General features: G+C 35.2%; 1 protein-coding gene across 1 annotated transcript in view; it reads left to right on the top strand.

Annotated features, from left to right (window-relative positions):
- Positions 1-23,355, top strand: part of PTPRD (protein tyrosine phosphatase receptor type D) — a 2,142,992-nt gene that overhangs the window by 534,600 nt on the left and 1,585,037 nt on the right. The window contains exon 3 of the mRNA XM_082404325.1: positions 9,904-9,975. The gene's annotated coding sequence lies outside the window, so the exon portion shown is untranslated. The remainder of the gene's footprint in view (positions 1-9,903; positions 9,976-23,355) is intronic.

Raw genomic sequence — 23,355 nt, forward strand, 5'->3', positions numbered from 1 at the left:
ATAGCCATCTTGTTACCTTTCCTAAGGGTAAGTGCGTCTTAATAAGAATGCCAGCGGAAAGCAGCAGCAGGTAAAAGTGCTGAGGAGAGATTTCTACCCCAGAGCCGGAATAGCAACTTTCTGGGTTCTTAGGAAACAGTCTAGATAAATAGCTTTCTTTTCAATAGCTCTATTGGGCTACCTTTAACTAAGTTGGCCATCTATGGTGTTTTAATAGGTTACATTTAATAGATTAATCTTTCAGGATTGATCTCTGAGTCTTCTATCTCCCCATGCCTCTTTATGCTGATGCCTCAGAATGCACAATAGCAGGGCCAGAAATGGAATAAACTTTAAATTACACGTAGAGAACGACACTTGTGGCAGCTGAGCAGGTGAAAAGGGGGTTAAATTCACTCTTATTTTTTACATGCCTACAGGGCCTTATTTGCTGGTGTTTAAATCTCTGGGAAATCGCAGTCAGAAGTTTAAGCATTTTGCTGCCTCTGCTACTGCATTCCCACGGGGGCAGTGCCCTATTTCTTACCATTATTCATTGTCGTTCTGCCTCTAAATAGCAATACTTCTGAGGATGATTGTGCAGTACTGCAGATGCTGCTTTACTTGAGCTAGAATGACATTCCAGAAATGCTGTCACTGAGGATGTGCTTCTAAGAAGGATGTTACTTTGCCATGAGCGGATGACATCACACATTATATTTAGGATTCACAGGGAAGGCAACTGCTAATGGGTGACAGCCTGGATCTAAACTTTATGTTTGGACCTCCCTGGTGGCGCAGTGGTTAAGAATCTGCCTGCCAATGCAGGGGGAAGATCCCACATGCCGCGGAGCAACTAAGTCCGTGTGCCACAACTACTGAGCCTGCGCTCTAGAGCCCGCAAGCCACAACTACTGAGCCTGCGTGCCACAACTACTGAAGCCCACACGCCTAAAGCCCGTGCTCTGCAACAAGAGAAGCCACTGCAATGAGAAGCCTGCGCACCACAACGAAGGGTAGCCCCCGCTCGCCACAACTAGAGAAAGCCTGTGCACAGCAATGAAGACCCGAAGCAGCCAAAAATAAATAAATAAGTTTATAAAAATAAATAAACTTTATGTTTTATTTAAGTTATGTTAGCTTTAAGAAACAACAACTTTTCTTTTCCTTAGGTAATAAAATTTCTTAAAATGCTTAATCGTTTCATGCATTTGATCGTGCAAAAAAAAGTTATAATGTTTGGTAAGATTAAACCAATTAGCAGCCTTCTCATATCTGCGGTACCCAGATTGCTGAGATTTTTAAAGCTAGGTTTATTGCTCATAGTAAATACTTTAGTGAGTCTTATAGAGGCTCAAATATAATAAGGCAATTGGGAATGGTTCTGCTCCTTCCCCATGCCTGAATTTTAGGTAGCGTTAAATAACGGGCTTGAAATAGTTGATCCCAAATATAATATACTTATTTTCATGGGCCTATTTTATTTTAGGCCCCTAAAAAGTGATTTAGTGACCGACTGAGAAAACTATTTTCTATAGTTAAGATCTAGATATCTGGTTCTTTTAAGTTTGACTTTGCCAGAATTCAATTCCATTGAATTTCACATTTCTACTTACTTTGTTTCTAGCACATTTAAAATTAAAACTGGAAACTCTTCAGTGATATAGTCTCAGTCTTTCACATAATTTCAAATTGTCTCAAGATACAACTATATATTTCTCAAACCAAATTTTTGTGTGTGTGTGGGCATGAAAAATTAAAATATCATTTACAATTGTTACTTTTAAAAGTTATTTTCTTTCACTAGTGGCATAATGTGTTTTTGTGAGTTGTTTAAATATATTTTTTCTTCTAGAGAAAGCATGTGCTTTTTAATGAAAATACTATATATTTTTACATTCTTATTTTTCAAAAACATTGAAATGCATTTACTTTAAGAACATGAAAAACAGTTTAAACTTATCACTCTCTTCAAAACAACAAATAGAAAGAGTGAAAGAAAAACAATCTCACCCACATTACAGTAAATTTGGTTAGCGAGAAGGTGGAGCTTACAGTAATAGCTTTTAAGCAGCTTATCTAATTTTAAAATAGGGCATATTGCACTTCATGTGAAACTGAGAGGGAAGAATACATTTCAATTTGTTTAAATGGCCTTAACAGTGAGGTTTATCAGTGCTCAATTTAATTTTGCATTTAATACCTTTTTGCTAAATTCTTTCTCCCATTTTTTTTTTCTCTTTATCTGATTGTTTTAAAATCTCATTTTTTAAAGAACCTTTCCTTGCTAGGGAAGAAAATGTTTAATCCATCCACTGATTCGGAGAGAAATTAACTATGTAAGCCCATAAACACCGGAGCACAAACCAATTTGTAGCCTCTTGTTACTAAGTAGTTTATTGCTGGTTCTCCCAACAGCCCTGGGCAGACTGCTAAATTGAGAAGATCACTAATGCTGATTTGGGAGAAACAAGGACGCATAAGCAGTGGTTGCATCCCACATTCAGGATAGTGGCAATTAGGTTGTAGTGATGTGTCTGCCTGTGTAATTGGAATTCTAGTGCCGGTTTGGGCAGAAACACATCTGCTCCGAGGACGCCCTATTAGATGTATCTAAAGTGTTTTGACCAATTGTCGAAAGTGCTCTATGGCTATTTATTCAAAGCTACATCCTGCTTGCAAAAGAACTGTGTGAGTGTTCTTAATTCAATGACATCAGACTTTAAACAAAACGGAAATACTTTTGAGTTCTCTGGTCAGGAATATTACATCAGTGCATTCATTTTTATTGATCCTTTAAACCAAAAATGCTTGCTCATCTCACTGCTTCCTCTAGTTTGAGCTTGTTTTTCTGAGTATAGTTTTACCAAATGCTGAGGTTGCTGCTGTCATTCACTTTTTCTATTCCCAATTATAGCCTCACTTTGAAATAAAGCCATTTGTTATTGAAAACAATGTGCATGCCTTTGTGATTCTGATTAAGTACACATTAACTGAAAGCAATTTAGGGGAGTGGCATTAAAGCTTCTGGGTTGTTTTTCTTGGAAATTAAAATAATTCAAATTGTGAGGCTCAAATTGTAAATCACAAATATCTTACAGTCTTTGTTCTCCAAGCCAGTATAATGTTGTTTGTTGATTGTTCACATTTTGTCCTTTCTAATCATTCACATGATGTCACCAAAGCAATTTTATCTAACTTGAAAGATCTGCCCGAATTGGAAGAGTAGAGCATAAAAAGATCTTAGAATTCATCTACTAACCCCTACTCCCTATGTTCTTTTCCCCAGATAAGAAAAGAGTCATAGAAGGTTAGTGACTTTCTTTAGGACACATGTGTTTTTTATGTGAGGAGAATTTCTTTCAGGTGGAAATTGAAATAAAATATTCTTAAATTCACATAGTAATCTGGCTTACTTGAGTAACTCTTCACAATTTTTAATGCAACTTCTATTTCATTACTGTATAAACATATACAGATACTAGAGACTAGTAAACTTTAAATTTTGGGAGGCAAAACTCATACAGACACTTCCTTTTCATAACTTTATTTTGGTATGTCATGAACATAACTGCCTGTGGGGACATCGACAATTTGCATGCCTTGGACTTTCCATGAGAGAAAAGTCATGGTCTTTGCATTATTTTATATATGCAAATGAGAACTTTAAGTTGTCGAAGTACAAATAGAATGGTGACTTTTATTTCATAATTTTTATAGACTTTCAGTTTTTTGACAATTCAATCATATTTTTGATGGTTAGAAATTCTATCCTTTATCTTAGGAAATTGTGCTGTGGGAGATGGAAAGAGTTCTGTGCCCACCAAATCTGTGCATGTGCCTTTTTTATATGACCAGTTGAAAATGAAGGTGGTATTTAGGTCAACTTTTTTCATAGTCATATATCTTTTTTCCAGGTTACATAGACTGATCTTAAACAACAGCAGAATAAAGTGTTTGGAATCAAGACCAGAGATTAAAGTTTATTGTCAGTATAGAGGCTGGTAAAAAGAGCCATAATTATTCAAATAATCAAGATGAGAAGTGAAGATTTAAACTAAAGTTGGAGCCATAGAAATGGAGAGGAGGAAATGGATACAATAAGTACTTTGTACCCATAATCTAAAAACTGAGTGATGACAGCTTTCTGAGGTGAATAAAAGTGAAATCTTAATTGATCCCAGAGAGTCTGACTTGTGCAAGTGGGCAAATATCTTTCAATGTGTAGTGGTTAATTGTGTAGGCAATCTGTTTGGATCCCATATCCAATACTTATTAGCTGTATGAATTGAAGTGGGTAACATGACCTTTTTGTGCATCTGTTTCTTCATCTTCAAAATGGTGATAATATTAATATCTCCCTTATGAGGTTGTAGAGAGCTTGCATAAGATATTGCAAGTGTCAGGTGCAGAGTAAATGTGGAATAAATGTTATCTATTATTATTGTTCACAGAGATAGAGATTGCAAGAGCAGATTAATAGATGAAAGGTGATTGAACATTTTCATAAGTTGAATTGGGAACATCTTTGGGGCATTCAGGTATAAATGTCCAATAGTTTGATATATGGGTTTGGGGGCTATACATGTGGAATTTATTAGTAATAGGTTATTTTTGAAACCATGGCTTTGTATGAAGGTATGTAATGAGAAGGGCAAAGTGTCAAAGATGAAGTGCTGAGAAAAAAATATCATATGATACACATGAACAACTAATTAAGAAGGAATAACCAGAGTGATAGGAAGAAAACTATAGGGAAGCAGTGTCATGGGATTTAGGAGAGAAGTTTTAAGATGGTAACAGTAGTCAGCAGAGCCAAATGTTAAATAAGACAGGTAAAATAACTGAAGTCTATATTGGAATTGTCAATATGGAGGTCATTGGCAACTCCAGATGTAGCAATGTCAGTGCCTGAATCTCTGAGAAAGTGCATAGGCCGTGAAGAGAAGGTTTGAAAATAGAGTTAGTGAAGGCAAACCACTTTTCTGAGAGGGTGTGAGTGAGAAGAGGAGAATGGAGAAAAATAAAAGCTATCTAGAATGCAAAGCTTAGAAAGGTTTTGTTTGCTTTATTTTCCTTTTTCTTTTAAAGTAAGATATTTGAGCTGTCTTTCAAGTTCCCTTCAGTGGAATCATTTTCTGGATACTACAATTGCAGTGTAACAAAACAAAATAGCCTTTTGTATTTAAGATAAGTGACCCACTTTCCAATAAGATGAAGACTGTGGCCCCCTCAAATATTAGTGGTCTGTTCCCACAGGAAACATCTTGATTAAACCATTCACTAAGTGTAAAGTGAATGAATTTGTTTCATATTTCAAAAAAATATTTGTGCAGTTTGTGGAAACCTGATCAAATTTCTTAAACATATATAAGTGATCTTCTGCTGCTATTTGATATCTAAATGGTTGACTCACATTATGTGGTGGGCTGTCATATGATATGACCCTTAAATGCTAAAAAAATTGGTGTTCAGTAAGCCAAAGGGCCTTAGAATGCTTAGCCAGACCTATATTTCAGAAACATCAGGGAATTAAGCGTGGTAGGTAACACTTTAGTCACAATCTAGCTGTCAACAGGCTACCATTGGTGTGTCTCAGATGTCATGGTGAAAGGGATACACACAGGCCTTAGAAAGCAGAGATGCCACTAATGTATGCACTCTGTCCTCTCTAACTTGCTCTGGTTCTTATCAAAAGTGTTAGTAAAATAGTATGAGTTTTTGAAATACCTAATACTGGATTTATTTGAAAGATATGCAATGTTAATGGCAGGGGGGTGTGCTGCCAGCTGCCAATTATGAATACCTAAGAATGAACCTTATTTTGGACCTACAGGCCAGCAGGAATCTGCAGTGATCCTTGATGAAGCATAATACATCCCATGATTTAGATGGGTACATATATTCTCCTATCTTTTAAACACAAACAGATGAGGATATAGGCTTTCTGGTTCTTGGACAATGCTCTATAATTAATCATCAGAAGCATGCTGTCTTGCTGCTTTTTACTCACTTATCTTTTTCCAGCCCATTTTTTGGACAAAATAAACCGTTATTATTAATAAAGAAGCCATTAATTAGGAGTTTCATTAATAAGGAACTCAAGTTGTCAGAGTTGGGCAGTATAAAATTTGGAATGGAGGAAATGGACTGTCAGGTTGGTCTAGAGTTTTCCATTAGCAGGGTAGTGAGACAGCAGGAAGGCAGAGGTGATAAAGGTTTGGTTAGAGGGTATCTGAGGAGGTTAACCTGGGATCAACCTGGATAGGGAAGTAAGACGAGTGAGGAGGCTGAGATAGACTGGGAGAAGAGTCAAAGGCAGGGACATGTATTTATGATTTAGATGAAGGAGTAGAGATTGAATAACAGGAGGTTATTGTAAGAGAGATCGAATTTCAGTGAGATACAGAGTTAGTTTTAGCTTTGTGCATTGAGACCAATTGCTTGCATGATTATATTTTATGAAAGCATTATACTATATGTGTCTTCATCATATGCATCTTTTATTAGGTAATGCATGTTAATTAACTATCTGTTCACAGAAATCCTTTATTACAAGAGGCTAAAGAACTTTCAGAATAAGTGCACATACTTTTTAATATTTTCACTTATTTTCTGTATTGTATATCTTTATAACCCTCAGAAATTCCCTCTTTTATATAATTTATTTCACTATAAGCAGAAGGTGTACTTTATAAATTTTCCCTTTTCCCTATTAATATGTGTCTCCTTAACTGTTGGTGTTTGTTACCTATTCATAGTCACTTTTAGTGTTCTAAGAATTAAAATCAGTGACCATGAGATAAGATTTAATTTGTAACATTGATGTTCATCAAATTTTTTAAAATAACCAGTGTGTATGAAGATTAGTGATGAACTTCTAAATTTATAATGGCAGACCTTATGTAACAATAAGTAAGGGGCTTAAACATAGATAGCATTTAAAAAGAAACACACTTGTTCTTGTTTGTGTGTGCGGGTAGTGTATGAGAGTCTTTATTCACTTTTTCTGTGAAAGCCAAAAGCAAAATATGAAGTGCCAGAAAATAACAATGCAACACAAAAGAAATAAAACAAAAAGAAATAACAGGAAACCCAGCTTCAAAGAGCAGAGGAAAAACTCAAGTTCTTTTTTTTTAATTTTTATTTTATTTTACTTATTTATTTTTAAACATTTTTGGCCACACCAGGAAGCATGTGGATCATAGTTCCTCGACCAGAGATTGAACTCGTGCCCCCTGCATTGGAAGCTCAGAGTCTTAACTACTGGACCACCAGGGAAGTCCCTGAAAGTTCTTCTAAGAACAACTTGAGTAAAACTGAGCAATGATTCAATGTGCTTGAGACTCATTCTTCCTAAATTTTAAAAGGGGAGAATGCTATTGACAATAACTAATCTCAAAGTTAAGTGCATACTATAAATCTCAAAAAAAATGTTTTTTGTAAGACTTATAATAACTTGTGAATCAGCTCCTGGAAAGAAAGGGTAGCATTATTCCTGTGAATAAGTTTTGAATACCACAATCTTTAAATATTGCTTTAGTCTCTGAAACATGCACAGTTTAGGGAAAAGGGTTGGTTTAGGGAAATGTGAAATCCATAGCACTAAAAGCTCAAAATTATACTGTTTTTACAGATGCTGTATTTGTTAATGGTAAGATGTTCAAAAGCAGAGAGGTAAAGGCCAAATTTAAAAGCTATTTTAAATCTTACCTAAAATTAAATTCTACAATTTAAATTATAATGTAACATAAAAGATGTTTGATAATATGCCCATGTAAATATCTAAAAATAAATTTTATTTTTCGTTTTAAACTCCCATATATAATCCTATAACTAGATAATGGTTTTATAACATGTCGTCTTGTTTACATGAAAATACTGGTTCTAAGACTGCCTTGGGTATATATTGGGGAAGGGGTGTGAAGGGTAGAATCCTTTAGGAATTGCTCCTGGCTTTAAAAAAAATGTCAGTTCTACATTTTAACAATATGTAAAATATCTTTCTTATTCTTTCCTTCTAGCATTCCCTTCCCCTTTATCTAGCATATGTGATTTGTAGACACAGGTAGCATATTATTGTAGTTAGAATGAAAGGCTCTGAGTCAGACTGCCTGCGTTTAAATTCCAGCTCTACCAATTACTGACTAGGAGGCTTTGAGGAAGTAACTCAAAGTCTCTTTATTTCAGGTTTCTCATCTGAAAAGTAGAGAAATCAACAAATTCTGCCTCATTAGTTTGCATTTAATCATGCTTAAAAAAAAAAGATCAACATAATATACAAAAAGCATTTGGGACATAGTAACTACTCAATACATGTTATTTTGCTTAGGTTCTGCAGAACCTGTTCTTTGTAAGTTCAGCAGAAGTTTATAGAAACACCTTGTTAGATTTTAACATTATTCACTAAAGGCACGTAGAAGAAATTAGTTTCAATGTAGTATTCTATTAGTCCTGAGCGAGAACTGTTTGCCAAATTAGACAGAAATAGCAGTTCCTTCCTTTCAAAACCAAAAGCCATTTCTTGGTCAGTCAAAGGAGATTTTGACATGGATCATTTTAGACATAGTGTATAGTACCAAGACTTTCCAGTTAACTAAGTAATCTATATTTATCTACCTAGCTATACACAAATATACATATATTTGTATAAATATAATATTTTCTCTACCACATAGTCGGAAATCTACTGGTTCTGAATTTCTGAATACGCACACAATCAATAGAACATGATTGCTGTTCCAATGAACTAAAAATGTGGTTGAAAAAAGAAGGTACATATATGAAAAATACATGATGGAGTATGTGTTAATATTAGAACAAGCCTATGAATGCAAAAAAGATTATGGCTTCATAGATTAGGTGAGTTCAGAGTTTGGTTTAGAAAGAATGAATAACGTTTGAACAGGTAGCAAGGGAACATTTTAGGAAGAGAGAAACATACAAAGCCTGGCTGTGTGTGGGAGGAGACATTTGGATCAGACATGGGGAATCATGATGAACCCTAAATGCTCAGCTCTTTGTGTTTAGTAAATGGTAGAAATTTTGCCATTTGTGATTTCTTTTTGGAACTCAGGAGCACATGACCCACCAATCATTAAACAGTTGGTGGGACCACCTGATCTTTGTCACCCAGTTCAATTTTCTGCTGTTAAATGTGTGATTTTAAGTGAAATATTTAATTGTCTATAGTTTTTCTTTGAGCTGTGCGTCTGGTGACTATTCATCAATTGGCTTGCATATTCTCTATCCTGATTCATTTAAGGTTTTTGATGTATATGGTTTATTATAGTTATGGCCTCACTATTTTATGTTTAGTACTGTGCTGTCAATTTGAAAATTGTTGATTATCCTAGAGTACACCAGTCACTTGGATGTGGGATAAGAGTTCTATAGATAATAAGCATAATTTGATAAACAATTCTTTCTGAATCTATAAGAAAACATATGTGAATAATGAGTAGTATAACATTAAAAAATTGTGAGTGGTTCATTTTCTTATGCAACACGGAAAAACAAAAACAGCTGTAAAGATCTTATATATAAAATATATTATGTTTTCAGTAACTTCTCATTTAAGACAAGAAAATGTGTTTGTGGTTAATCAGTGAATAATTTCTTATAGCGTGAACTTTTATATCAGAAAAATTTAAGGATTATATTTGTTCTTTACATGTTTTATTTAAATGGATTTTCTTTAAATTATTCTTTAAATGGATTATAATAGTTTCCATCAAGGAAATTATATAAACACCCTTTTGATGGTATTTTTTCAAATCATTGGTCAATTTCGTTACTCTATAAAGTGTCAATTATTATTATTCTCCTTTTTCATCGCATCAACTGACTTAAATTTAGCATCATATAACTGCCAAAAAATGTAAATTCAGAATGTGTTTCCCATTTTTTTTTTTTTCCTTCCAGGGAAATCTTGAGGAGTTTGACACTTTTCATCCTCCAGCCATTAATCATCTTGTGGGGGAAGGCTATATGTTGGTAAGCCTCACTCATTCTAATTGCTCTTTTTAAAGTTTAGTTTAATAAAGCTTGTGACTTGATGATAATATAGAATGAGCAGGATTAAAGACATGTCAACATCATTGCTTGCCTAATTAGAGAATGACCTTTTTTCAAACAAAATTTATAACATTGGGATTTCATTTTTGTTTTTAATTAATCTAGTAATAGGAGTACTATTAAGCCTGTAGATGTAAAGTTAAAATTATGTGGAGAATGGAAACTAGTAAATTTTTTAAGTCTAAAATTGTGGTGGCATTGCTTATATAGGTAATTCTTAAGATATTTTATTCGTTGACACTGTGGCCCACAGCAGTAGTTGAATGAGCATGCATGATGAAGTCTGAGGCTGCAGTCAAATAAAAGCTAATAAATTCTATAAGTTTAGATAATACATGATAGTCATTTTTCATGTTGAAATTCAATTTTAAAGTAAAATAGTTCTTATGTACCAGTATGCCATAAAACCAAATACAAGTCTTTTTGCTTCAGTTTAGTTTTTCCTGTTATCTGTAAATAGCATTAACATATTCTGGCATCATGTTTCTGAACAACCCTCTCCTCAACCATCCAATTAACTCTCTTTCACTCACACACACACTCACAAGCACACATACATTCACTTGTTTTTTAAAATATCATGTGTTACATTAACCATTAATTAATTTCAATTTTCCCAGTTCTTCTAAACCGCAGTTTTTGAGGCACATTTCATCCCTCATCCTTTAGAGCTATCTCCAGATGTTTTTGGTGAAACATTCCATCAGTTAAAAATGTTAAATATGTACTCAAATATATGTACAGTTTTTATAAATTACATAAATTTACCATTATATTTATACACAGTTATTATAAACAAAGTAAAAATTATAAAATTCATACTATAGAAAAATTTATAGATACAATGAATATATATGTACATATGTGTGTTTATATGTATATAGTTCTAGAGATCCCCAGTTCTACACATCCTCTGTTTTCTTCTATTTCTGTTAACACCCAGGAATTGTACTGGGCATTCAAAGCCTCTTTAGAAAAAAGCTTATTTTAAGCATTAGATTGAATAGATACATTGCATGCTGCAAGTCAGTAAGTGTGTTTATGCATTTATACACACAAATATGTATGTTCATGTGGTTGGTTTGGCCAGGATTGCCTGGATCAAGTGGTTGAGATGGTTTATAGTGGCATCTAGTGACATTATTAAAATACTTCTCTTCTGGAAAGCTTAGGGGTAAAAGAATCCAGAGGGGTTATTGTAGAGAATCAAAGAGCCAAATAGTTAGTATGGGCAACTTGTATCCGTGTGAGTACCACCAAAGATAAGATATCTTGCCAAGGGGATATCTTGGCAAAAGTAGATTCACACCATTTATGGCCACCGTATGATAGAACTCCTTAGTCATTCATAAGCTTGCCAGTAATTTTTTCTCAATAGTATCCTCAGTGGTGAGCCACCAGAGGTCACACTGTGAGAAGAAGAGAGGAAGATTAAATGGTTATAGTAAATATCATTTAGTCCAAATTGTCTTTGCCTGTATGAACCAACAATCCTACAAAAGTTGTTTTTCACAGCGCACCAGCTAACTTCCTTTAAATGTTGAATATTAATCAAGAGCCGCCACATCCTATCCCTTACGGTAGCAACTCACATTTAACTGGAACCAAGCCTCAGTTGAGATCTGAAGACAGACAAGGAAGTGGTGAGACATTAAATTAGAAACTCAGTACTTTCCAGACAAGCCAGGCTTCATCAAATCTTTGATATAAAAGCCTTCATAATTGCTGTTTCCACTTATTTGAGCCCTCCTCTAATTCAAGAACCTAACACTGCTGAACCAGTTAGGAATCCATCTAAATTATCTGTTATCCAGGAACCCATTCTCCATCTCTTACCTTCAAAAATCTCATGTCAAATACCTTGTTGAAATACAGATATACCGATATGTTGCATCTACATCATTCCTTTAATCTACAGTCTAATAAACTCTATCAAAAATTTTAAAAAATGAAATAAAATAAAATAAGGCTTGTCTGACACAACTCAGTGAATCCTTAATGATTCTCATTAATTATGGCTTTCTTCACAGGCCAGCCAGCTGATAGATAATTCATTTAGACTCAAGGATTCTGGGGGATCAAGTTCTACCTCACCAAGTCATAGCATGCATAATCTAACTTGTTGTTTTTTTTAAAACCCACTGTTACTTGATACTACTTTTTCTATACCTGGGCCCTAGAATTGTCTATGACTTTGCTCTCAAGAAAGAGAAAGAGCAGAGCAATTAGTTTTGCTGTTTCATTTTGGATTGAATTTTTCCTGTTCTGTGTTCTGAGTCATCAGCCACTTCATAAAGGTGTCTGAGTTGTCTGTGGTTGGAATAAAAAAAGAAAACAAGAAAAAAAAAAAAAAAAAAGGAAAGTTCATTTGCTTCCTTCCCAGAACACAGATGAAAATTTAAGCAGATTTGTCCTCCAAGTTGCTGGTGAAAAATCACAAACCATAGAATTCAAGGGTAAAGATGAGGTGAGGTTTGTTACAACAAGTTGGTTGGTTTGTTCACTGAATAAGCACTGTGTGGTGTTCAAGACACACAGGCTCGCTGCTCCAATTTTCAAGATTTTCTCAACTAGAATTTCTCTAATAAGGTAGATTCCCCATGGGGATTCCCTCACTTTCCTTACCCATCACTAGGCCATTAATACATTGAACACTTTTCTGTTTCCCTTTTTGCCAGATATCACCTCTCAAGACTTAATATTAGCCCAAAAACTTCTTACATTTCTTCTTTTTTCAGTCTATAGCTTTCATGGTTGAACTCATCTACTCTTGTAGCTTCAAGGATTATTTACGTATAGTGATTGTTAAATCAATACGTCCTCTTAGGATCGCATTCCTGAGAATCAAATCAGCATATCTATTTGATAGCACATTAACTTCTCAACTTTTGATATATTAAAATTGAACTCAAAATATTTTCCCATAAACCTACTTTTATCTTTCCCATTCCTGTAAATAGAAGTACCATCTACCCAGTTTCCCAAAAAGAAACCTGGGAAATATCTTGGATTCCTTTCTCACCTCTCATTATAAAACACATGAAGTTTTGTCAATTCTTCCTCTGGACAGATGGGAAATGCTACCGGAAGTAAGAAAAATGTAATGTGTATTTTTAAACCAGTTTGAAATGTGTTGGTGGAAACTAAATCCATTAAGAGAAACAAATGATCACTGTAGTCCATAACAAGGGCAAAAAGATAATTCATCCCCAAGTAAGGGCTAATGCTGAAGTATTTTATCATTTAGCTCATTGTATTTTTTACTATAAACTCCAATCTCTTTTATTTTATTAATACTTTAGCATTTCCTACCCATAAATATATATGCATGTATTTCTGTAGAACCATTACGTCATTTCCCAATAACTGTGTTAAGTTCAATGTTCAAATTATTTTATTATGTGAAATATCAGTGAGAAAAAAAGTTCTCTTCCAAATATGCACATAACAAATGCTTCTCATATGTAGTGATCAGACATATATATTCGTCTCTAATCCTTTTAAATTGATTAGAACATATGACATACATTTGACTGAGTGTTAATAATGTTTCAGTACTTTTGTACACAAACTTAGCATGACTAAAATTATTATTTGAAAGATGCAAATGTACATCTCTGCATGTTACTGGGCCATATTTGTGAACTAGAGATTCAATGCTGTCCTCACAAGTTAGAGAAGGTCATATCCCACGCATCTCTTTTTACCCCCAAATTCAATGCTTATGCTTTTATCTCAGCTGTTTTGAACATCATAATGAAAGTTTTCATCCATTTGCTCAGTATTTCCTTTTTATTAATGGAAGAGGAAATTTTGATTGCCCTTAGGTTATATGATATAATAAAACTGATACTTTATACTGTGTTCCAACTTTTATTTAGTTATAGTAGACTTCACGCCCCTCGCCAATATGTGATATTTTCAGGAATCGGACTCTATATTCCTATCAGTGGCCAGAGTGAACTGAATTAATAGAAGGAATTACCCCTTTTTATTTATTCTACCAAGGCTGAGTCTCCAGAGGAATGCTTTATTGTTGCAGACAGTACATCCCCTGGTTTGCTGGCTGGCTTTAATGGGATGTTAAAATCGATTGGAGCAATTTCTCTGTCACCTGAGAAGCCCTGTAGGTTTTGTGGCATGTTGCAATTTCATATCCTTTTCAAGTCTTTTTAAAAATTGTTACATCACTAACCAAGTGTCTTGCTCACTTATGAGACCACGACTTCCTTTTTCTGAGGAAACGGTTCTTGTAAATGTGTAATATACCTGAAATCCAGGCCAACCCACCACAGTGTTTGTGTCAAAGCCATGACAGATAATACTGTGTACGACATAAGGCTAAGACTGTGTGTTTGCAGTAACAGTGCTCCTGTATTGAGGAAGCACTGCCCCCTGTGAAGGCAGCCTTATCCTTGTGAATACTTCCAAAGTTTAAGCATAGATTATGGCCTAAAATAAGCAAAAACAACTTTATTTTTGTCTATGAGTGTCTATTTTAGTCACTGTCAGCATGGTTATTTCCCTGCCCCTTGAGAAACTCAGGCAGGCTTCTTGACTTTTCTGGTAACTTTATGATGGTAAAAAATGTCCATAATCAATTCAGAACTTTAAAACATAGTGTCAATTCATGTCATTTGTCTGGGATAATGTTGAGATTTCTCCTTCTTGTCACTTTGAGCCATTTGCAGGCCAGTAGATCAGGAAGGATGGAGCCATCAGCTGTCTTCCCTTTCTCTGTTCGAAGGGAAGTGATTCCTTCCCTTCGAACAGAGAAAGGGATTCCTCCTCCTCCAGCTTGCCAAAATGCTTAGCTTTGGGGCATGGTGAGAGAGAAGAGGTACAAGGATCAGTACAGTTCTTAGTTAAATGATATTGGCCTGGCCTGGTAGGTATTTAAATCTGATTTATTATTTTTTCGTCAGTACATCTGTGGTTTCTTCAAAGACTCCACCAGTCTCTACAGATTGTATAGCAGTAACCTTTATGCAAGTAGTAAACTGTTCCTAAGATTCATTGCTTAAACCTTCCTCAGCAATTAGGCATCGGGTGTTACCTCTAGCTTTTCTTTTTTTTTTTTTAATTATTATTTATTTATTTTTATTTATTTATTTATTTTTGGCTGTGTTGGGCCTTCGTTTCTGTGCGAGGGCTTTCTCCATTTGCGGTAAGCGGGGGCCACTCTTCATCGCGGTGCGCGGGCCTCTCACTATCACGGCCTCTCTTGTTGCGGAGCACAGGCTCCAGATGCGCAGGCTCAGTAGTTGTGGCTCACGGGCCTAGTTGCTCCGCAGCATGTGGGATCTTCCCAGACCAGGGCTCGAACCCGTGTCCCCTGCATTGGCAGGCAGATTCTCAACCACTGCGCCACCAGGGAAGCCCCACCTCTCGCTTTTCTTTCCTGAGATCTGTCCATGCCTGGTCTCCTTTCTGAGAGAATGCTTATCTCATTCTTTATATTTTTCAAGGGGGAAGGTTGAAATGCCCCCCAAATTGTAGCACAATTACTTAATCCCCTAAATGGTCTCCTCAGAGTCACTCTCTCTTAATTTGGGATTGGTAGATTATACCCCAAATTCCTGAAAAGTCAGTGGGAGAAGCTCATAGCACAGCTCTCTCCAAGGAAATACTCTTCAAATATCATTCAATTCCTTATTTTCTCAGTGTGGGTGAGGGATTTAAAAATTACCTGAATATTGGGCTTCCCTGATGGCACAGAGGTTAAGAATCCGCCTGCCAATGCAGGGGACGTGGGTTCGAGCCCTGGTCTGGGAAGATCCCACATGCCGAGGAGCAACTAAGCCCGTGCGCCACAACTACTAAGCCTGTGCTCTGGAGCCCACGAGCCACAACTACCGAAGCCCATGTGCCTAGAGCCCATGCTCCGTAACAAGAGAAGCCACCACAATGAGAAGCCCGCACACCGCAAGGAAGAGTAGCCCCCGCTTGCTGCAACTAGAGAAAGACCCTGTGCAGCAACGAAGACCCAACGCAGCCAAAAATAAATAAATAAATAAATAAATTAAATAAAGTGATATAGATCTAATATAATTAAGTTATCCATTAAAAAAAAACCCTGAATTTTAAGTTTTCTAAAATTCATCTAAATTTTGTATCTATTTGGTATGTGCTCAGCCAAATGTCCATTCTAATTCTTTCTTAGATACACAGAGAAAGTCTAAAAGAAATATGAATTCTCCCAAGATCAATGTTGACTCTTGAGAAAATCTAGTAAGAATGACAGTTCAAATCTGGCTGTCAAATGGTTTGCATTATGGTTATGTTCAAATACACGTATTGTCACATTCATCATTCTCTGGTGAGAGTGCTTAATACTCATAAAGTGTCAAAATTTCTATGAGGAGTTAGGGAAAGTTGCAAATGAGTGAATATATCAGAGACGAAGCACTTAGAATTAGCAAACTGGTACATCTGATTGAAGTGCTGAATATAATACAGCATTTTATCATCTTTTTAAAGTATGACATTATGAGTTAATTATGTAATTACTATAATAGTGTTTCGAATTTGTAGTCTGTGAAAGGTTTACATTCTAAGGCATGTTATTTTCTCAAGGCACCAGACATTCACACTGATCAATAAGACATAACAAATGACAAATAGAACTCCTTTTCAGAGGGAAAACTATTGATACCTTCCTTGTTCAGAAACAGTTAGGCTATACAAACTTCTATTTATAAAATCTCATGCGAACTTTCTCTGGAATGAATTTTAAAAGCATTATTTAAATACACATATTAATACTTTAAACAATGATGACAAATGATTTAATTACATATTTCTAATATATTTGTTATCTTTCATCAAATACATCTCATGACAATGACAATGCAAATGTTACTTAAAACATTTGGAAATACATTTTAAAATAACTGGACATAAGAGTCTTATCAATATAAAAACATAGGATGTACACATGACTGACAATACATAAGTAACACACTTTTTAGTGTTGACATGAAACAAATAGTCTACCAGATATTTCCCAGCAAAGATAAGTTTATTTGGGATCAGCAGAAAATTGCAGTTTGGGGTCTACAACCTTGGGGAGCCAAGTGCAAGTTCCCCCAGGGCAAGAGAAGAAGAAGCTTTTATAGAGAGGAAAAAGAAGTTGGAAGGACTATAGTAAATGAAGAGTCCATGGTTTTTCATGGGCTAAGTCCTTGCCAGGAAAGGAGTCTTTCTTCGTGTTGGGTTCTGCTATTGTTTCAGGGCATGAGCGCTCCCTCTTCTGGTTTTCCAACTCTATTTAATTAAGGTTTTTGTTATTAAATTTTTACATTAGTTAAAACAAAAATAATTAGAGCATACAAATTAAAGCTCTCATTATGGACAAATGCATATTTGAAACAATTACCAGCTATTGTTTTGAAGCATTAAACACTAAAACAGTATTTTGCTGAAGAATGAACATCGGCATATTCACCATGAATGTAAAGAATGTCTTACCTTTTTTTTTTTTTAACATCTTTATTGGAGTATAATTGCTTTACAATGGTGTGCTAGTTTCTGCTTTATAACAAAGTGAATCAGTTATACATATACATATGTTCCCATATCTCTTCCCTCTTGTGTCTCCCTCCCTGCCACCCTCCCTATCCCACCCCTCTAGGTGGTCACAAAGCACTGAGCTGATCTCCCTGTGCTATGCGACAGCTTCCCACTAGCTATCTATTTTACATTTAGTAGTGTATATATGTCCATGCCACTCTCTCACCTTGTCACATCTTACCCTTCCCCCTCCCCATATCCCCAAGTCCATTCTCTAGTAGGTCTGCGTCTTTATTCCCGTCTTGCCACTAGGTTCTTCATGTCTTACCTTTCTTAAGGGGACCTTTGTTGTTGTTTTTTTCGGACTTAAATACATCTTAAGCATTTTTACTTAGGTCTTAACTTGCAATGCAATATAGTTATTGAGTGGTAGTGGCCAATGAGAAAGTAATCTTAGGATTTAGCTATTAAGACTATAGCTTTTAGATAATTCTGTAGCAACTCTATACTTTATTTAAAAAAAAAAAAATGTGTTCAGTTTGAGGTCTGACAATAAAATACCTGAGGAGTTACATGGAGAGAAAGCAAGGAAGAAGAGCAATAGCTATGAAGGTTGGTGAAATATGTGAAGGTAAAAAACATAAAATTTAGATTTATTTAGAGAAAAGAGGTAGAGTTTTCCTTTCTTCAAGTGCATGGTAGAAATTATGTGCAGAATTGCTTTTCTTTCCACCAAAGATGAACAAGAGTTATTGCTTTTAAATGTATGATACCCCACTACACAGACACACGTGTCTGTTGCATGGCTGGGGAGACCCAGGGTCCTTTCCCAATGGAAGACCCAGGCTCCTTCCCCTGATGTCTCCTTTACTAGATAAGTTTGTAGAAGGAATGGAATGTAGCTGAGGTATGGCTTTTGTTTTATATGGAAATCAAGAGATGAAATTTTTGAGAATCCCCCTTTTAATGGAATGATATCATTTTGTAATGATATTCAAGATTCTTAAGGTAATGAAGAATTTTTTTTTTAAGTATTTGTTTATTTATTTATTTATGGCTGTGCTGGGTCTTCGTTTCTGTGCGAGGGCTTCCTCTAGTTGCGGCGAGCGGGGGCACTCTTCATCGCGGTGCTCGGGCCTCTCACTATCGCGGCCTCTCTTGTTGCGGAGCACAGGCTCCAGACGCGCAGGCTCAGTAATTGTGGCTCACGGGCCCAGTTGCTCCGCGGCATGTGGGATCTTCCCAGACCAGGGCTCGAACCCGTGTCCCCTGCACTGGCAGGCAGATTCTCAACCACTGCGCCACCAGGGAAGCCCTGGTAATGAAGAATTTTGAAACATCGTGGTCTCTAATGTCTGAAGAAAAAAAAAAAAAAACTTGAAACTATGTGTATTAGCTGTTATACATTTAAAATGATTTGTCCTGATTAGATTAGTCATAACAGTGGTACATTTATTTATATATATATATATATATATATATAGTGATTTACAAAAATATGATTAGGGTTTGTTTGTTTTTTAATTAATGTCAAAAAACTTTAATGTAAGAATGTCCTGTATACATCAACAGGTGAAAAATATCATTTTTATTTTATTTTAACTTTTAAATTTTGGACAAACAGTATATACTTCCAGTACAAGATAATTTTCTGAGACAAAACAAAATTCCATCCAAGGACTGCTTTATATAAAGCCATTATCAGTTTTTTTTTCTTTTACTGGAGGCATAAGAAATACTGAAGCATAAAACATGTTAAAGCAACAGCGTAATTACAACCATATAATTCAATGGGCTTTCTGCTCTGTAATAGTGAATTATTGAGAACAGGAAAACAATTAATGGAAGAGATCATTTCTAAAACGGGTATTTGACATTTGGCTCTAGTTTATTGCATTTTATTCATTCTAGTGGCTAAAATAAAACTTGGTCAATCTAAATCTTAACAGCTGCCCAATCTACATAAACTGCAATAAATTAGTTTAATGATTTCACCTGTAGTTTAAAATGAAAGACCCAGTGCGTAAAACTTGTGCAGGGTGGTTTTAATCTGTGCAGTACAAGGGCCTGTGGCCTTATTTCCCTTCCTGTTATTTCCTGAAGTAGGTAGCAATATTCTTGTCAGGCAACATCCAGATATGAGAGGGGAAGTAATTCTCCATTGCTTTTACTTAACAAACACTTATTCATTGTCTACTGTACATGCCAATAAATTAGAATGCTGTCTATGAGGTATGAGAGCAGTGTATCAAAACCAATTAAGAGACATGAGACCAAAATTGCCTTAAAAAATCGGGGTTTATCATCAAACACAGTAACAAGTAAGGAGGTACAAACTTCCAGGTTTGTTTAATTTTGTGACACACATGTCATGGAAGATCAGGGAAAATTCCTTTCTGAAGCTCTGCCTTCCTTAGTCAATGGTCTTTCATTCTCAAGTTTATTCCCTCAAGGTCACAGGATGACTTATCTGTGAATATCTGATTTTCTAATAACAGACACCAAAGAAACCTCCCTGCAGACTCTCTCAAGTGCCACTGACCACATTTGGAAATCAGCATTACAGGATTAAGTATCTCATATTTTCATATTCTGTAACAGGAGATAGATTTATCAGAATATATGTGTGTGTCGAGGGCCAGTGGCAGTTAGGTGAGCAAACAGCAATGTTTGATACAAGAGGCAGTACAAATTGCTGTGGTTTCCAGAATTTAGAACAACTGTATTGGTGTCTATAAGTCTAGTAAAACTTCACAGAAGTTTTACTAATACTTGCAATAGAGAGAATGATTAAGAGTTTTCAGATAAAACAAGGTGTTTATAAGCAGTTGGGGTGATTAAAAAAATAGGATTCTCCAGTCATATGGATATTAAGTGACTAATATCTATTTCTCAGATTATTCTTGTGGCATAATAAATGTGCCACATATATTTTTGTTTGTTAAATAATAACAAACAACATGGATATGCTTCTTAGGGGGATTGCATTGTGTTGGGCCAAAATTGTTGGTTCATTTTAAGCAGAGAAAAAAAAGTGCCCAAATAAATTAGAAGCATTCTTTTTACTATTTGATTATAAAATGGTCCCTCTTTCAAAGTAGGAAGTATACATTCTTTAAAATAATAAATCTCTAACTTTTCCAAATGACAAAATTAGGATGATTATAACTTTCGATCTCTATATTCAAGATCTGAAGCTGAATTCAATATAATAAAGTTAAAATTACTGTGTCAAGTATTGCTATAAACCCTTTATATGCATTAACCTTTTTAGGCATTAACTCACAATGATAGTAAGAAGAAGGTACTAGTGTTTTTTCCAGTCTACAAGTTCAAAATTTGAAGTGCAAAACAGGATCAGTCAGAAATTTGGCATATTCATTTTTTCAGTTCCTCAATCTTTTAGTTTCCTGCCTCACATCATCCAGTCTAGATGGGTTAAACTCAGACCTGAAAGAAAGCTTCAGAACTTTCTGAAGAAAATAAAATATAAAATCTCTATATCATTGGGATATGTAGGATTCTAAAACAAGATTTTGAAAAATAGACTACAATTCATGTAGGAAAAGATTGATATTTTTTATAGCAATAAAATCAGAAACATCTGTTTGTAAAAAGCCTCCATTCTCCAAAAAGAAAATAAAAAGTGAAACCCAAAACTTTATTCAAGACATATAACTAACAAACAACATGACCTGTAAAGACTCTTGAAAATGATAAGGAAAAAGACAAGCCAACAAAAAATTAGACCAACTCATCAGCAGGAATTTCACAAATGAGTGGCTTGTACCTATATGAAAAGATGCCAGCAATAAGATAAATACAAATGAAAACATAAAGATAAATATCTCTATGTCCACCACACTGATAAAACTAAAAAATCTGGCAACATTACTAATTGTTAGTGAAGATGTGTAACAATGGAAATGTTTTATATACCTTGCTGATAGGAATGTAGACTGAGACAATCAGTTTAAGCAACAATTTGGCATTTTCTCATGGGGCTAAAATGTGTGTAACCCATGATACAAAATTTTCACTCCTAGGAACATATCCTAAAACATGCTTATAAATGTGCAACAGGAGTCATTTCCAATAATGGTCCTAGCAGCATTATTTGCACTAGAAATAAACAAAGAAACAAAGAAATCCAGAAACAGTCTACAGGTTTGTCTACTTTAAAATCAAAATTTTCCTTTCATAGTAAGTACCTTATAGAGAGATTCTCTGAGACTGTGTAAATATCCTGTTGTTTCTCAAACTTCCATCCCCTGCTTCTAGCCTCCATTGATGATTTTAAAACTCCATTATTTCCTTTGTATTTATTACTTGGCATTCTGTTATGAGGAAGAGCCTTCATATCTATCTATCTATCATCTATTTATATCTATTTAGACACATTGATTTCTCTTTCATTCAAATGGTTATGACTCATTATTCTAAATAGATTACTATAAGTAAATGAGTTTCAAAAGAAAATTTAATGTCACTAACAACAAAAAAGTATCTTCCTAATGCTTAAAATGAAGAAAATAACAATTATAATATAGTGTTCATCTACAAACCATCCAAAATTACATCCACATCTTGGCAGATTGCATTAAGCCCTTATCAACTACATATGCCTTAATTCAGATTGATAGCAAGTATGTAACAAAGTTCTGAGGGACACGGACTGACACAGTAGATGGAGGTGACTGTAGCCTGGTGCCTCACTCAGGAGAGACAGATTCAAGCGGATCGCCATGTAAAGGGGGCAGGACCAGTCAACAGGCAATTAGAGAGAAGTGTATGAGACACATTTAGTATGAAATCTTGAGAGCAGGATAGCAGGACTTCTAAATTTTGCCTAAGAGTAACCCAGAGATGAAATGTTTCAAAAGAACCTTGTAACATCTTACATCTTAAAAACTGCTCAGTTCCTAAGTCTCACCAGAGGAGATAAATTTTATAAGATTCTATGATAACGGCAGCTGCTACTGGCTACCACTGTACCTCCGCTTCCCCCTCCTCCTCCTTGTCTTCCGCCTCTGTTTTTCTTCTATTACTCCTACTATTGAAATAATAATTTTAGCAGATGCCTCATATAAATCACTCAGGGTTTCAGACACTGTATTATGTACTTTTTATTATTTTAATAAAATGCTCAAAATAATTCTTTGAGATACATATTATTTTCACCCTTTTATAGATGAGGGAAATTGAAATTTTAAAAAGGTTAAATAGCTATTGAAATCTGAATACAGTATTTACCTTCCATTAATTTATGCCATTAATACTAGCTACATGTCACTCTGGTCTCAGAAATCTATCTTCTCCAAGTCAAAGCTAACATGTTCTGCCTAGCTTTTCAAGGCATTTTTATCCACCGGGCTTACCTTATCTCTCCAGCTTTATCTCCTACACCTCCCCACAAATTTTCCTAATTTCAGCCTCTTCAGTCTCTCAGAAGCATGATAAGATTAGTCCTTCTTCCAAACTTTTCATCACCATATGCTGTTCCTTATCTAGAATGCTGTTCACTTCCTCTTCTGCTTATCCAAATCACATCTTCCCTTTAGATCCAAGCGCTTTACCACTTCCTCTGTGGAGACTTTCCTTTTCTTCTAGAAAGTTCCCTCTTCAGAAAACTTACATTATTTAACATTGATAGAAAATAAAAGAGAAATAAAAACCTTACAATTATGAGTATCTGTTACGTTCTAGTGTGATGTGTGATTAAGATAGCTGGCTCCAGAATCAGATACCTGAGGAAAAACAAGACAAGACAAACTTTTCCTCTACTAT

The sequence above is a fragment of the Balaenoptera borealis genome (genome assembly GCF_965194805.1).
Source record: "Balaenoptera borealis genome assembly, chromosome: 8".
Lineage (NCBI taxonomy): Eukaryota > Metazoa > Chordata > Mammalia > Artiodactyla > Balaenopteridae > Balaenoptera > Balaenoptera borealis.